This window comes from Vipera ursinii, assembly GCF_947247035.1.
Source record: "Vipera ursinii genome assembly, chromosome: 3".
NCBI classification, from domain to species: Eukaryota; Metazoa; Chordata; class Lepidosauria; order Squamata; family Viperidae; genus Vipera; species Vipera ursinii.
This window is the reverse complement of record NC_139516.1, coordinates 193051233-193068173: the sequence shown is the minus strand read 5'-3', so window position 1 is coordinate 193068173 and position 16941 is coordinate 193051233. Positions and strand designations below refer to the sequence as shown.

The window sequence follows — 16941 nt, the reverse complement described above, 5'->3', positions numbered from 1 at the left end:
GGCTATATATCGTTTCTTCCACCCTGATTGGTCCCATTACTTTTCATGTAATAGAATTTTTTTATTCTTTCTTTCAGTGAGACAATCTGCTGTTGAACTCTCTGCTGAGTGCGGAGTCTCCCAAGCACTAAGGACACACAAAAATTATGCAGGCATACATTCGCCTTCATTTGTAACACAAAACTTACGTACAGTCTTCATTTTGAAATGAATTGAACTTTTCATCTGATTAACACATGTAAAAAAGAACTAATCATTTGGCTTTCGTACATCTTATTGTAGTTCATAACTTCAAAAACAGAACTAGGTTGCGCATGTCAATTAATTTGGGGGTTTGTGGTGGTGGTGAAAATGCATGCACAATTGTGGCTTCAGAATAAAATGTGTGGAATAATTTTCAGTTCAAATGTTTAGAGAAATATGCCTGCAAATGGTGCACTTTTCAGGCTGCTTGAAAATAGCCATAGACTGATGTGGAGACAGGATTTATGAATGAACATGTGTAGAACAGAACCAGCTGAAACAGTTACTCCTTACAGTAAATCTTTATAAAATGCAAGAATGGAAAAGATGAAGCTGTCTACCGCTGCAGGGATAAGGATGTATTTTGCTTTACAGTCAGTCAGATCCAAATCTATTGTGCCCCAAAGACTCATGTTTTTAAGCAATCAAAAGATCTTGAGTTTATCCCTTAATCTTTTTTAACATTGTCTCAAATTTAAACGTATTAAGCTTGAGGAAATGATAACAAACTGAAAGTCAAACACTTATCAAACTAATGAATTGATCAGACTGTGAAAGGTTCTATTCTTTCAAAGCCAACTTGCATTCGCCTATTGAAAGTAAAAATAAAAAGCTACAATTTCTCACTCATTACTTGTTGCTTAATACAAGGCAGTGCCAAATTTATTTTAATTGTGCATTTCCCCTTCCATACATTGTGGCTACATCTTTTCTGACTCCCATCTTACTCTTATGTCCTCAGCTAGCTGCCCTTTCTGTAATTAATCACAGGGAACCTTATGCCCAGTCATTCCTCCTTGGGGGAATTCAGATGAGGTATTTTAATTGCTTTGCTAAAGAGAAGAAAGTCCTGTTTGAGTCCTTGGCTGGCTTTTTCAAGCAAATAGGGAGATTTTCTTACATCCTTATGATTAGAAGTGCTGGGGATTGTGACCTACTATGAATGCCATTTTCTTAAACTATTGCATTATTCATGGAACAGGAAAATTTAGAACAAGATCACCTTCCATATTATTATTTTGAGGCAAACATGGCCTGTTTTTGCAGTGGAAAAGGAGCATCTATTCAATAGAAAGTAACAAAGACCCTAGTAATCACTATAGTTGTGCATGCCAATTGAAGGCACTTTATTGCATCTATTTACAATCATTTAGATTCCTCATTTAAAAGAGCATTTACCTTCAACATAACAGAAATGGGATTCTCTGAAATGACTTCAGCTAATAGGGAGACACGGACTGGGTATATATTTTCTTCCTTAGTCAAATCTTCCTTCCGATGAGAGCTAGGATTTATACTTAGCAGTGGTTGTGGGCATTGAAGAAATTCATGAAAACTCATACCATTGGTTTTTCTTAGCCATACAATGCCTCAGGTCTTAAAGGTCAAAAAAGGAGCTGGCCAAAGATTGGTTACAGCCCAGGGACTGTGGATTATCCACCAGGGCTACATCATTAGAGCAGGAAGTGGAGAGCAGTGGGAATAGAGAACATAGTGATGGATTTGGAGTTCTCTGCACTTAGACTTTTAGCATGGTAAAATATTCTCTGAAGCTTGCCACTTTGGATTTGTGTATATATGGGTGTTTTCTTTTTGACTCAAGGTGAAATGATATAAACATAAGAGGATGCCTCTGGAGAACTGTCAAACTGACATTCGTTATCTAAATTCACTGTTATGGTTTCGTAATGCCCTTGCTATCCAGGGGGTTCCCGCTTGGTAAATGAAATTATCCATGTGTTAGTTTAACTTAGAGAAAGCCTGACATATTACATGCGTTATAATGAAACCTGTGACTTGGCAGTGCAAAACAATATGTTTGCTTTGCGCTTGAAATCTGGCACATTCCTATAATTAATAACATCTTAATTATTAACAAATGAATACAGAATACTTGTGGAACTCAAACATCTTGTGTGAATTAAATTTAAACTCATTGTTTAAGTAATAAAAATAAACATTACAATTAAAAAGATTTAAACTAATAAAACTAAAAAAGAATTAAAAATGGAAAGTGCAGAAAAGAAAAAAAATAATAGAAAAAAGTTTAAAGATAATAATAAAATAAAAAAGAAATGTAAAGAAATAACTTCCCCCTTCCTCACAATAAGTTTAAACAATTTTAGTAATTTATCACCATCTCTTAATATACAACAAATATTCTCTTCTTCTCATACCTCATCTTTTTTCTATAAAGAAAGCTTTAAAGTTTCTTTGTTCAGTTCTGATCAGCAAAAGGCCTCTAAAGGGTTACCAGAGATAACAACATATCTAATTTAACCTTGATAAACCCAACTTCATATTCCTTTTACATTTAACATTCCTGATCTTTAATCCCTTCAAATAATTTTCCAGAATTGATCTTTTTATTTTTTCTTTGTCTATTCCCACAACATTCTTCCAAGCTTTAACAAGCTTTTTTGTAAATTCAATATAAAAAAGACATTCAAGTCACTCTATTGATATTTGATAAAGTTATATCCAAAATCTTATTTCAAATTTATTCATACTCTTAGTCCATTTGTAAATTTCCAAAAGCAATGTTCTAACCTCCTATTTGCTGTTATTTCCATTTTTAAGCCTTTAAACTTGTATTTCTTTTGTTCAGGAATCAATAAAACCTATGAAGTGCAGTAATCCAAAGTGCCAGGCCAAGTTTCAGTGCTTATTGATCCAAAGATTCCTAATGACCGAAAAACAATTTACAAGCAATTTTTTAAATAAAAGGAAGTATGCTTTTAGTGGAACTTTTAGTTTGCCATTTTTTCTATACATATTCTGGACTACATCTTTATACTTCTCAGGAGATCTTAACTTTACCTCAATTCTCTTTTGTTGTTTAAGTTTTTGTTGGTCTTGTGCTGATGAAGTTATCTAGATAGAATTGTCTGGAAGTTGTGTCATGGCAACTGGACTTAAAGTTTCCCTGCTTCTTCAGAAGCTACTTCAATGACCAGCAAAAAATTTCAAACCAAAAAAGAAAAAAAGTTCAGTTGCCATGACTAAACTTCCAGATTCTTGTTGGTCATCAATTGAAAAACAGATATGGAATAGAACTTTGTTTTTAAGCAAAGTCTTACCTTGCATGGTGACATCCTTTGTCCATGCTTTGTCCATTTCACCAGAAATACTGTTTAATATTTGAGGATTTGAATACCAGATCGTTTCTCAGCCCCATATTGGAATAGTTCACTTGGGTTTTGGCCTTTGTTAGACCTTTTAGCATCACTGGGAGTCACCAGTGGGTGCTGTCCAAGGTCCTGTTCTTTGGGCTTTGGCAGGAACCTGTATGTTCCTGGACAACTAAAATTAGGCTACTCTCTAGTGCAACCCCCTTTTAAATCATTCAGATAACTTACTCAAGAGTTTAGTGACAAAAATAATGTTCGTTTGATATTTTTGACTGGTAATTTTTCACCTTACTGATGGTGCTGAAATTTAAATTTATGACCATATTTTCTGTGGCTTATGCATTTTATTGTGTTATGTTAATTTTAAATGTCTTTAGGTTGTTTATAGATAGGAATTACAGTGGTATTTAATGAATAGATTTTGATGAAAAACAGATGGCTATGTAAGAATTGATCAAAACTGTTACGGATAATTTCTGCAAGAATAGCATATGTAGGATATTGGTGGTTTTTTTCCTGAATTTTGAAGACTTGTTCTAGTAATATCCCATGGGGCTTTTAAAAAGCAATTTTATATTACTTTACATTATTTGCTAACATGCAAAGATCATTCAGACAAGTTAATAAGATGAGCTAAGAAAAATATGGCAAAACATTTCCTATTCAAGCCTGAAATTCCATTATGACCAGAGGAAAGACAAAACTTTAGGCAATGGACAGGGGAGAAAGATTAAAATATTCCATTAAAATCATTTTGATGTTAATATAAGACTGAATATAATTTAAATGTGCCAATTGCACAATTTATTCAGGAAAAATTCCTAAAACTGATATATACAATGTATTCAAATATATTCAGCTAATCAGATTTAAATTCCAAAGCACATGAGCTGTTCCCTCAAGATGTTATTCCTAAATGTTCTCTTGAAATGTTGTTTACATTTTGTGAAAGAACATAAGATTGGACTTTAGCATACACATACACACACACGCACACACACACACACACACACAATTATATGATTTTTTTTAACTAAAGCAAAATCTCTGTCAAGGCTTGATTGAGCTAGGATAGAAAACTATCCATTAAAAAAATGAGACATGGATTAAACCTTTCAGTGTGCAAATGCCAAGTTTGCCAAATGAGCAGAACAGAACGTTGCTGGGAATAGAACTTTTGTTATTGCATTTCTATAATACATTCAGTTACAATTATGAGAGATCAATATCTGTGGAACAAAATTTCCTGACTACATCATACAATTTCTTTCTGAGCCTTTTGGAACTCTTGGAAAACAGGACAATTTAGTTCCTGCTACCTATTGCAAGAATTCCTCTTGCTTTACACAAAGACAACAAGTGTATCACCTTGAAAAGATACCTTTGAAAATATGGGTGCCATGGTTGCTGAAGGTTAAAAAAATAATTATCATCATCATTTTCATCATTTAGTGTTTTTTCCACTGTAGTGGCATGCAAGGCAGAAACAATAACAATTAATCATAAAATAAAAAACCTTTAATAAACACAGAAACTGAGATAAAGAGAAAAGAGTAAATTGAAACATCTTGCAAAAGAAAATATAATTCAGTTTATTTAGCACCAGATCTTCTATACGTCTAGATTGATATATTTTACTGTTTGTGCTCCTGCCAAATATCTCCATGACAATTGTGGGAGAGGAAGAGCAGCTTTTCCTGAATATGTTAAAGCAGGGGTCCTCAACCTTGGCAACTTTAAGACTCGCGGACTTCAACCTTGACAACTTTAAGACTTGTGGACTTCAACCTTGGCAACTTTAAGACTCGGGGATTTCAACCTTGGCAACTTTAAGACTCGGGGACTTCAACTCCCAGAATTCTGGGAGTTGAAGTCCATGAGTCTTAAAGTTGCCAAGGTAAAAGTACAGTTCAGCTTTGGTTTTCTTGCATGGATAGGTTTTCCAATCAGATGACAGAACTGTTAACATTTTGGAGACCATGGGATAATATATCTTGCAACCATCTCTTGGAATAAAGAACAGTGGCTTAGCAACCTCTTTGTTTGGATGACGTTGTTAAACAATGAATCAGTAAAATCCTAAACTGGCTTCTAGGCCCATGTAAAGTGACTCCACTATATTCGGCCTTAAGACATTACCTTAGTTTATAATATAAAATAAAAATACAAAGGAAGGTAGTAGCAAAATAAGGAGGGAGAAGAGAAGGAAAAAGTGTGGGAAAAGAGGGGGTGTGTGTAAAAAAAAGACTTCCGATTCCCTTTGGTGCAGTAGAATTAAGTAACAAAATAAAATAAAATAGTAGCATCAAACCTCAATTTTTAAATTTTGCATAATAGTATAAACTAGCCAGTTCAACAACAACAAACCTATCAAATTAGTAAAACCCCAAATCAAAGTTTCATTTTTTTTCACCTCAAGCACAAAGTCCAGAAGTGGTTTCCAAGCTGAATCAAAAGTAATTGTGTGGGGTTTTTTTTCTTTAATCAAAGCAGTCAATTTAGCCATTTCCAGTGCTTGACAGTTTTGTATGTTTTACCACACTGGAGAACAAAGTCTCATTTTATTCTAATTTGGATTGAGTAGGATAACGTTCTTTTAGATGCATCATTTCTTAAAGGCCGTTGGAGTGCATGCTATTTCTCCTCTCAATATGAAAGTAGGAAAGTGTTCTCTTAATATATGCTCACAATGCTCACAAACATAACCAAAAGCATTGACATGACATTCCCCTGGGGAAGTGAGGCCATGACATTTCTTATTGCCCTATCACAACAGTGGAGGCTTTCAACCAAATATTAAAAAAACACACAGGCTGAACTCTGTAGAAATGCACTAGAGAGCCAAAACTGGCTCAACTTTCATGATGCCTGAACTAAGGAAAAGAATTGGATCTTCTTACTTCAAACCCTAAATCTGATAGCCTTTCACCTATGACATTAAAATAAACCCAAAAGGGAGAGGAGTGAAAGAGGAAGAAGAAGAAAAAAAATTCCCTCCTTATACAAAAAAGAGGGTACCTCAAATAGCAGGAGAAATGCAATACCTTCTCCAAAGTGGTATGCATTTATAATTTCACAATCGACTCTTAAAACATTTGAAACACAACTATGAACTTTTTAACCACTAATGATCCTGCTGTATAGCAAAATCAGGACCTAATTTATTCTTCAAAGCACATGTATATTGCTGAGGCCTTATTTTTAAATGGCTTGCGGCATTCTCTGCTGAAAATACTCAACACAAATTAATATTCAATGTTCACTGAACAATAATTGCATCAAATTGCTATAATCTAATTAGATGTTAATCCACGTCAGGTGGGATTTCTCCAGGCTTCAAAATAACACAATTCTCTTTGGGGTTTCAAGCAAGACTGCGGAAAATGTGTGTAGGTGCTAGATATACCCACCTGCCATCTATTTTCCCTTGCGCAACACAAGCCTTCCTTAGCATGTTTGCAGTAATGGCAGGGCACATTTCTCAAGTGTCTTCTCTCATATCCCCCCCCCAAAAGACTGAGATTTCAGATCCCAAATGTAAAAAATATGTCTATGATGCTCTAGAGTTACTTTCCTGTTATAAGTACTCTACAGGTAGTCTGTTGTGATTCAGGGTCAGCCTGTGGGTTCGGCAGTTGGGTCGGATGACTCAGAGGAGGAGGGGGGTGTTGATGAGCTTGCTGAGGGGGTTGAAGATCTTGCTGATGAGAGCCCTCAGCCAGGCCCCTCCCACCTGGTCACGACAGAGACCCAGCTGTGTGAGCCTGACAGCGTGGACGAAGATGACCAACAGCTGGCCCTGTTCAAGGATGCCCGACGCAGGAGGCAGTCAATCAGGAGTAAACAGAGAAAGGCAATGGGGCACCTCGGAAGGAGGCAGAGAGAAGCCACGCCCTGAACTGTATAAAAGGGGAATGCGTGGGAGGGCTGGTTTGCTGAAGGCAACCGCTTGAAAAGCTCCTGTTTCTTGGTTCGTGTCTTGTTCCGTTTGTTTTTGTATCAATAAATTTGGCAGGCTTAATTCCAGCCTCTTGCCTTCTTGTAAAAGGGGTTGTCCCTGCCTTTTCTGCAGGGCCGGTAGCAGGCTGGTACAGAACAGTGTCCTCGACTTACAGCAGTTCAGTTAGTGACTGTTCGAAGTTACAGCAGCACTGAAAGCAGTACCTTCTGACTGTTTTTCACACTTATGACACTTGCAGCATGATGACATGATCAAAATTCAGACGTTTGCCAACTGGTTTATATTTATGAGGGTTGCAGTGTCCCAGGGTCATGTGATACCCTTTTGCGAACTTCTGACAAACAAAGTCAATGGGGAAACTCATAAAATGGGGCAAACTCACGTAACCTTTTGCTTAGCAACAGAAATTTTGGGCTCAATTTTGGTCGTAAGTTGAGGACTTGGTCTCTTGGTCTCTGTAGTGTTGGTCTCTTTCCCATAGGATTATGAACACTCAATACAACAATAGAAGAAACTATCTGTATTCAGGGTGGAAATGTGGGGTGTTTGGTTGTTTTGTTGCAGACTTTTCATTAGGTAACATCATCTATGATAGAAACCCCACTAACTTCTAGAACTGATGATGCTATCTAGAGTTGGGTAATGAAATGTCTGCAATGAAACAACTAAAGCTCAGAGACAATCAAGGACTCCACATTTAATAATGTGCTGTCACCATCCTGTATTCTCCTCCAATGGGCAAGATTTGTTGACTATGGAATGGTAAAGAAGGCAGTGCAGGAATAGAAGGAGTCAGGTCATGGTTGAATGAACTATCCTCATTCTGATTTCATTCATAAGCAGATGACCAGTGCTCTCAATTATTTTTTGACTTTGCTAAAATCAACTCAGTTAAGATATGACTTTACTGGAACTTTCATTTTTATTTCCAGTCATGATGCACTGAGAGTGAACACTGAGGGAAATTTTCAGAAGTTTTATCAATATTTTATAGAAGCAGTAGTAGCTCTCAGATTTTTTAGTCCTAAATGGAGAGAGGTCTCTTGTTGCTGTATTCCAATCAGTAGTTAGCAGTTACTGAAATACTGTAATTCCCCGGTCAAGGTTCATACCATTTTCCTGCTAGAGGTTTGTAGGTCTTTATGCATTACTGATGAAAATTATGTGCAGTGCTTTTTTTGTAAAAGAAAAAGGTGCCAGAACTCACACATGTCATACAACCTGCCTTGCCTACCCTACAAGGTTCCATCCAAAAAAGGTGCCGGAACTCTGTTCTGAGCGTTATATGAGAAAAAAAGCCCTGATTATGTGTCTACTAAGGGTGAAATTCTATGTTTCTTTTCCTATGCAACTTGCCATCAATATGAAGTGATGAAAGGGAATTGACCACTATGTAAGACCAGTTGAAAATAATGGATGGGTTGGTGAAGAACTCCTTGGGTTTTGATGCAATTGTCTTGGAAAAGAGTAGTAATGCCACATCCTGATGAATGAATGCTCATATTAATTGTTGTTAAATTAACTTTATTTTTACATCCACCTTCCTTCTCAAATGGTCTAATAGTGTCTTCAAGTAATTCCTAATTATGGCTTCTAGAAAAAAGTCTTTATTAATAAGAACATAAGAAATTGATGGATTATTTAATCCAGCATTTTGCATCATCCAGTGACTAGAAGTTTACAAGGTGATCATGTGAATAATAACAATGCGGCTCCCCATTATTTTTCTCTTGAGCAATAAGAATTTCTATTTCTATTTTGGCTTGCCAAAATCACCCTATCTGCTTGCCTGTCCTTTTATCTGCATGAATCTCCAGGTTTGGCTTGCATTTACTTGTAATTCTGACATTTGGCTTTTAGTTTCTTTTTTGAGTGTATCTCTCCATGATTTACCCCAAGGATCATAAACCATAGACTTGCCAAAACTGACATTTTAATTGGCCACATGTTTGGCTATCTATGGATGAGCCTAACTGAAGGAATATGTTCTCCAAACTCTTGAAAAAACCCTAGCTAGGATTAAATAAATGTATGCCAGTTACTTATAAAAATAATGTATCCCTCTACTTCAAATGCAACACAACACTTGAAGAACACCAAATATCTTGTTGCAAGTTGAATGGATATATACTGTATTTCATAGCTAGTCTCTCTCTGAAACATGTATAGATATACGGTACGTACATACCCATATACCCATACCTATTTGTAATATTTGCTTGCCTTTTACTATACTCTTATTGGAAAACAAAATAAGTCATAAAATAAATCAGTCAGTCCTGAACCCTTAAAACTGAAACTGATACTTTAGGGGCTCTAATATTACAAAGAGGTCCTGGAGCATATTTTTGCATAGGTGTGCAAATTGCACTTCTGTATATTAATTCACAATGGGCTTCTACAAAGGAAATGGAATTTAGTTCCGTCATTCCTTGAGACTTTTATGGAAGTTGTGGAGTTAATCCTCTTAAATCCCACTGAAAATGCCTGGGTTATAAGCATCTGTCAAGACCATATAATGAGGAAATTTATATTGATTGATGACTCTCCAAAGGTTTGAGATTTGGGTGAGTTTTGAATAAGAATCTAAAAGTACAGATTCTTATCTCAGTACATAATATCTACAGAGCTGTGCTAGAAAACCTATAGGACTAGGCTTCTTCTGGGAAAATTCATAATTATCAGGTCATATTTCAACCCTCCCCATTTCTGCCATGTACTTTGGCTTCTAGTCCCTATTACATCTGGCAAATAGGAGAATAAATTGTTTATAATTTACTAGCTTTATAACAAAATCCATGCACCCTCATTTCCATACAAAGATAAAAAATAGTGTTTCATCTACAGCATAAATAATGTTGAATCTGTTTTTATTTCTCCATTCCAAACTCTTGCATCTGGAAAATAGAAATTAAATGATTATGTTTATGGTATACAGAAAATATAAATCAATTGATTTATATAGAAGGTCTGTTTTTCAAGGCAATAAATAAACATCTTTAAAATATTGTTTATTCACATTACATTAGACCTCCTATGTTACTGCTTTTATTGAGGCAGATTGAAGAAATATATCACACTGCAATGAAAGAAACTAATATACCTATTTTTATTTTCTGCTATACTTTTATAAATAATTCAAGGTGACAAACATACATATCACTCCTTTCTCCTCCTATTTTCCCCATAACATCAACCACAACTCTGTGACAGGGTTTGGCCCAAAGTCACCCAACTGGTTTACATGCTTAAAGTGGAACTAGAACTCACAGTCTCCTGGTTTCTAGACTGCTGCTTTAACAACTGGATATGTTTGTTGCTTGTACTATGTTGGTACTCCAAAAACAGGTATATGAAATATGCTGTCACAAAATAGCTGTTTTGTTACTACCCAATTACAAAAATCCTAGGTAGTTTACAAAATCACTAATGCAAAATTCATAAAACCCACGTTCAACCAAAACCAAAAAACAAATTTAAAGTACAATGCATCTACTTGCTAAGATGGAATGCAAGTATACTCTTCTCCAAAAGCTTGTCAAAAACCAACAACAAGTTTTAAACTGAAATGGCAAAGCGCGGAACCATCTGGATCTTAGGAAGGAGCTAATTCCAAAGTTGATGATGGAAAAACATAGCTCCCAGGTGCCAACCCCTTCTCATCTCCCATCTCCCACCTTCAGTGCCGATGGCTTTCACTCGGATGGCATTCTGGAGGGCTTGCTTGAAGATCTGGCACTTTCCCCAGATTTTAGGCTGTGAGGAGTGTTTGTGTGTGTGTGTGTGTGTGTGTGTGTGTGTGTGTGTGTGTGTGTGTGAGAGAGAGAGAGAGAGAGAGAGAGAGAGAGAGAGAGAGAGAGAAAGAGAGAGAGAGAGAGAGAGAGAGAGATGTAGTGTGTATACATTTTGTTGTTGACTGGATCTGCCTATTTTGTTCATTTTTAAAAAGTTGGATTGTATATGGCTGTTTGTTTTTATTCTGTGAGCCACTCAGTCAAGTAGAGTCAGGTGGTGTCCATTTCAAACAAATAGTAAGAAGAACTGGGTCTGACAAATCAGCACATTCTGCACAAACTGCAGCTTCTGAGTATCTTCAAGAGCATCAGTGTGTAAACCAAATTGCAGTAAACTGATATAGATGGAATGGCTGAGGGCAATCAGGGTCTCCTAGGTCCTATTCCAAGAAAGGCTGCAAGTCGGTATACCAGGTGTAGTTAGAAAAAGGCATTCCTGGCCATACCCTCCCCCCACCAGGAACATCTAGGTGCATCTATGATTCTAAGAGTGTTGAGCTCTTGAGGGCTGACTCAACTGACCACAAGGTTTTTGCAGGGTTTTCTTTACATGGGGAATGGGATAACATTACAGAAATTTCAGCAACTGGATTACTTTTACTTGAGAACCTAATTTGTCTTTCAGTTCATTAAGGAGCTTTTCAATTTCTTGGTAATGGATTTTCTAGGAAATGAAAAGCTGACTTCACTGAAAACTGAGGAATTTGCAGGTGGCTGTTGCTTTTTTCCATAACCATCTCCTGAATCTATACAAGGCTGTGAACGGATCATTATAAAAAGCAGTTCTGATCTGTGATTTGATCCTTTGGGGAGACTGCCACTCTCAGCAACGCCAACCAAGGGAATCACTAAATCATCATGCAAGGCTGGAAGAAGAGCTACTGTATTATGTATTTTAGAGATTTAATTTCAACTTGTTTCATCACATCCAGTCTTATACAGCTACAGAGCTCACATAAGGGTTGCCCCAGCACCATATATTAAGCTTCAGATGAGGGATATAAGTGGCTATCATTGATGATTGATCTCTCACATGTCTTTACATAGAAATTAAATAACATTAATTACTGACTCCTCTAACATACCAAACAGAAGAAACCATGGACATCGCTGCTTATTTCCCACCATTTTTTTGTTACCGTTGGTCCCTCAAAAAGGAGTATAGAATCATTCTAATAAGTGCTTCCAATTCTCAGTCCTCATAGATGGTCCAAGAAGATACTATAGACAAATATTTCAAAGCTCCTGGAAGTTCTAGGGGCCAGAAAAGCCTCATTTCCATTGTCTTAGTGAAGAGAATTCACAAGGGCTACCTGTGTTATTTCTATTCAGTGCCTGAATCTAAAATCTTCCCAGAAGGGAATCTAGATACTGTAACATGCTTCATCCAGAATAATGCTGGTTTGTGATTGAATTACCACTGCCTTCCCTAAAAATCTTCTTTAAAAGGAAGGAATGGCATTTCCTGCACTGGAGATTGACCTATTTTTATCTCAACATAAAGTTCTCGGCAATATTCTATGGACATAATATGATAGATATTTTGAGATGGTTTAAACCAGGGGTAGGCAACCTCGGCTCTTTTATGACTCATGGACTTCAACTCCCATAATTCCTGAGCCAGCTGGCTACCCCTGGTTTAGACAGTTCCACAATTGTCAGTTGTTTTTCCTTCATGTACTGCTAATATGTTTTCTGAAGGCACACTTGTTCAATGTGGAAAACATGATGGTGAGATCAGACAGACCTTTGGTCTGACCCATTGGGATCTTTCCATGACTATGCCTGGGGTAGTTTTTTTAATTACTGGTATTAGGCAATAATTAAAGGTAAAGGTAAAGGTTCCCCCGCACATGCATGCTAGTCGTTTCCAACTCTAGGGGCCGGTGCTCATCTCCATTTCAAAGCCAAAGAGCCAGCACTTGTCCGAGGATATCTCCGTGGTTATGTGGCCGGCATGGCTAGACGCCAAAGGCGTACAGAGCGCTGTTACCTTCCCACCATAGTGGTCCCTATTTTACTACTTGCATTTTTACATGCTTTCGAACTGCTAGGTTGGCAGAAGCTGGGATGAGTAATAGGCGCTCACTCTGTTATGTGGCACTCGGGAATTGACCCGCCAAACTGCCGACCTTCTGACCGACAAGCTCAGCGTCCTAACCCACTGAGCCACCGCGTCCCTTTTTAGGCAATAATTACATTACAGCAATTTGAATAATTGCATAGATTCCTATTGTCCTTGGAATTATACAGAGCAGAAGTTTCCTGGCATCTGTCATAACCAACCCTTTCTCATAGACTCTCAAAAGGTAAACAAAATTAGAAAAAAAAATCAATTTATGGGTTTGTGGGAAGAATCCAGAGAAAGAAATATTTTGGGGAATATTAAAAAGGCAGAATATATTTTCCCAAAGGAATAATGGAGAAGATCTTAAAAAAGACAGAAATCAGACCCCAGAAACCACCCCCAGCCTCTCTCCCCCAAACAGAAAGTAGGCAGAGGCCAGCTTTTAGAAATGCAGATGTGATCATCCTTTCAGAAAGGAGCCAGGAAGCTAGAAGCTGATGAGATTAGAAAGAAAAAGACCCCTAAAATCTACATGCCCCACCCAAACTCAAAGGACAGGAAACATAATAGGATTAACCAATCAATGCCAAAAGGGACACACTGAACCTCAGGTTAAAGTTCATTCCACAGGAACAGGAACTCCAAACACAAAAGTCCAAGAAGGTATAAAAACCCACCACTCCCAGCAACACGAGATCAGCTTTCCTAGAGCCATGCTTCTGTCTGGCTCTGCTCTTCAATAAACTACAACCTTCTTTTTAAAGCAGTCTCCATTTTGTTTATTCCTGGCTTGGACTGGACCCTGATGAAGATTTTTCTTTCAACAGGCTATAGTTTACATCTCATAGTTTAAAAGATCTATTATATTCAAAAGATTTTCATTCCAAATTATGACATTTAGATCATTTAAATCAAAATGAATCTCTCCATTTCTTCTTCTTCTTTGGGTGGGATTTTAATTTTAATAAAGTACCGGGAACAGAACAAAGTAGTAAATATATTTTCTCTTTCCCAGCTTCCTCATCTCTAGACTTTAGTCTTCCTTCGTTCCCATTTCTGTCAGATAATCTACTCCTAAAATTTGGTTCCCAACTCTTTCAACTTTCAACTTTCAAATTTCTTGCTCTGCCTGGGTAATTTTTATGAATTGATGTACCTGCTATAAAATATGCATCGACTACACATCCCATTCAAGAACTTTTAGTGGTTTTGTTTTTAGGTTATTCTTCCCAAATCACTTCCTGTTCTGAAATTTGCTGCACTCAGACAAACCAACCAAAATTGAAGTTGTGGCAATGCATACACTGCATTAATCTCAGATCTTAGGCTATAAGGTATCATTCCTAAGGGAACACATACAATGCTTAATTGTTTCATATTAAAGAGCAGCCCGTGTTTGCCTGTTCAAAGGAAAATACAGTTGACACACTGAAGCAAAAAGCTGATCTAAGATCTGAAAAAAAGAGGTTGCTTCCTATTCTAGTTGCTTTAAAGGAGAAGAGATTAAGAAGTATTTCTGGCACAGTTTACATATCTGGAATCAGGTGCCTTTTGCAAAAACATTTGTCATCCCACCCACAGAAATTACAGGAGGATTTAAAGGTCTTAGGGTGCAAAGAGCATCAAAGACAGCTGTGAGTCCTGATTTAAGCAAGACATTCTTCAGAGTGCCATTCCATCTGCTGAAAGCTTTCTTGGCAGGGTCCTCTCATCACCCCAAGGTGTTCTGAGAAAGAAACTCACACTGAGCTGGCAAACTGTGATGAAACCTGAGGGCTCCGTATGCTTTTCGTTAAATCTGCTCAGTGGTTCAGTGATTCTGCTGTTACTTCCCATTACGATTAGTTGACCAAATCAATGAATGAATACACTTACCCGTTGCTCTCCTCTCAGGTGATCAAAGACACCAAATCAAATTATGGACTATAGTTTACACTTGACTGATTATACGTGATATCAGGGGCAAGGCTACAGTTGAATTTAGACAGGACGAAGCATTCCCATGACAGAACAAAAGCGCTTTGGGATACGGCGAGTCCTGAAATAACATTTCTCATGTAAAAGCAATTACTTATCAGGAACTTTCTGCTGCTGCCATATTGGCAGGATGAATTGTGTAGGTTACTTAGCACATCTGGAATCACCAAAATTATTATAGTGCTTGATGGTGCTTGAACATATGTTTTTGTTTCTTCTCTTTGAGAATGTTTCCATGGCTGGCTGGAGAAAGGTCTAGGCAAAACATGGATCCTTTTTCTAATCAAGCAGACCTTCGCTGCAAAGGCATACAGATAGTCCTTGATTTATTACCACAACTGGAATGGGAATTTTCATTACTAAGCAAGCAAGTTTTAAGTGAATCATGCCCAATTTTACAACCTTTTTTTGCCATGGTTGTTAAGTGTGTCCCTGTAATTGTTACATGAATTACATGGTCATTAAGTGGATTTGGCTTCCCCCACTGACTTGGTTTATCAGAAGCTGACTGAGAAGCTAACTAATGGTGATCACATTTATTTATTTATTTTAATTCCATTTATATCCTGCCCTTCTCTGAAGACTCAGGGCGGCTTACAAGCTTAGCAGTAGCCTTCATTCTATGTATATGCCTGCTTATTAGGGCTTTCGCCCCCCCCCCAAGCGGCATTATTACAAAGTCAGCTTATTGCCCCCAACAATCTGGGTCCTCATTTTACCTACCTCGGAAGGATGGAAGTCTGAGTCAACCTATCCCCAAAGTTCCAATGGCACTGAAAAAGAGTGACTTAGGAGCATTTTTCACACTTACAATCATTGTAGCATCCCCATAGTCATGTGACCCAAATTCAAACACTTGGCAACTGACTCATATTTATGATGGTTGCAGTGTCCTGAGACCATGTGGTCACCTTTTGTGACCTTCTGACAAGCAAAGTCAGTGGGGAAGCCAGGTTCACGCAATAACCGTGTTACTAGCTTAACAACTGCAGTGTTTTCTTTAACAACTGTGACAAGAAAGTTTACAAAATGGGGCAAAATTCACTTAAGAAACGTCTCATTTAGCAAGAGAAATTTTTGGCTCAGTTGTGATTGTAAGTCAAGGATTACCTGTAAAAAAAAAAGCAGGGGGTGGGGAGGGCTTGAGTCAGATATTATTAAGGAACTGGAACTTGGCTAACAGTCCAAGCATGTGAGATATTAACATAAATTCTGCTCCTAGTTTGTAATTCTTTATTTCTTTCTCTGCTGAGTCTCAATTACAAGAGGAACACTGATTATTTGGATGAACTTTACTTATATAAGCTCATACCACATAGAAGGATTATTCTGGATATTAACTTTAGATAAAACCAATACTTTTTAAAGAAGCAGATGTTTAATTTGTGTTATGTGCTCCTGTGTTATCTAAGCAGAAGATCTGGAGGAAGTAAAGGCTGCTTCAGATGAAGTATATACTGTAAGTAAAACCTTCTTTAAAACAAGTTTGAGTCAATACATGAAGTTTCTTAGCAATTGTTCAAAAGCAGTTTTTCACTGCCTTATTCCAGGATACTTTCTGGATTTCCAATTTAGCCCAAAGCTCTGGAATTTCATATCAACCTTCCATGAAAGTGCTAACTTTAAACTTTAATTAAAGTGGAATTCATAAGGACCAGCAGACAGCAGAAAAAAAGACAGGTAGTTCTCCACTGATGACTACAATTGAGACCAAAATTCCTGTTGCTAAGCAAGACAGTTGTTAAGTGAATTTTGCCCCATTTTACA

General features: G+C 37.2%; 1 long non-coding RNA gene across 1 annotated transcript; it reads left to right on the top strand.

Annotated features, from left to right (window-relative positions):
• Positions 1–1436: 1436 nt before the first annotated feature.
• LOC310637983 lies at positions 1437–2319 on the top strand. The gene is made up of 2 exons (XR_014492008.1): positions 1437–1485; positions 1529–2319. It is a non-coding gene; the product is annotated as an uncharacterized lncRNA (long non-coding RNA).
• The last annotated feature ends 14622 nt before the right edge of the window (positions 2320–16941 follow it).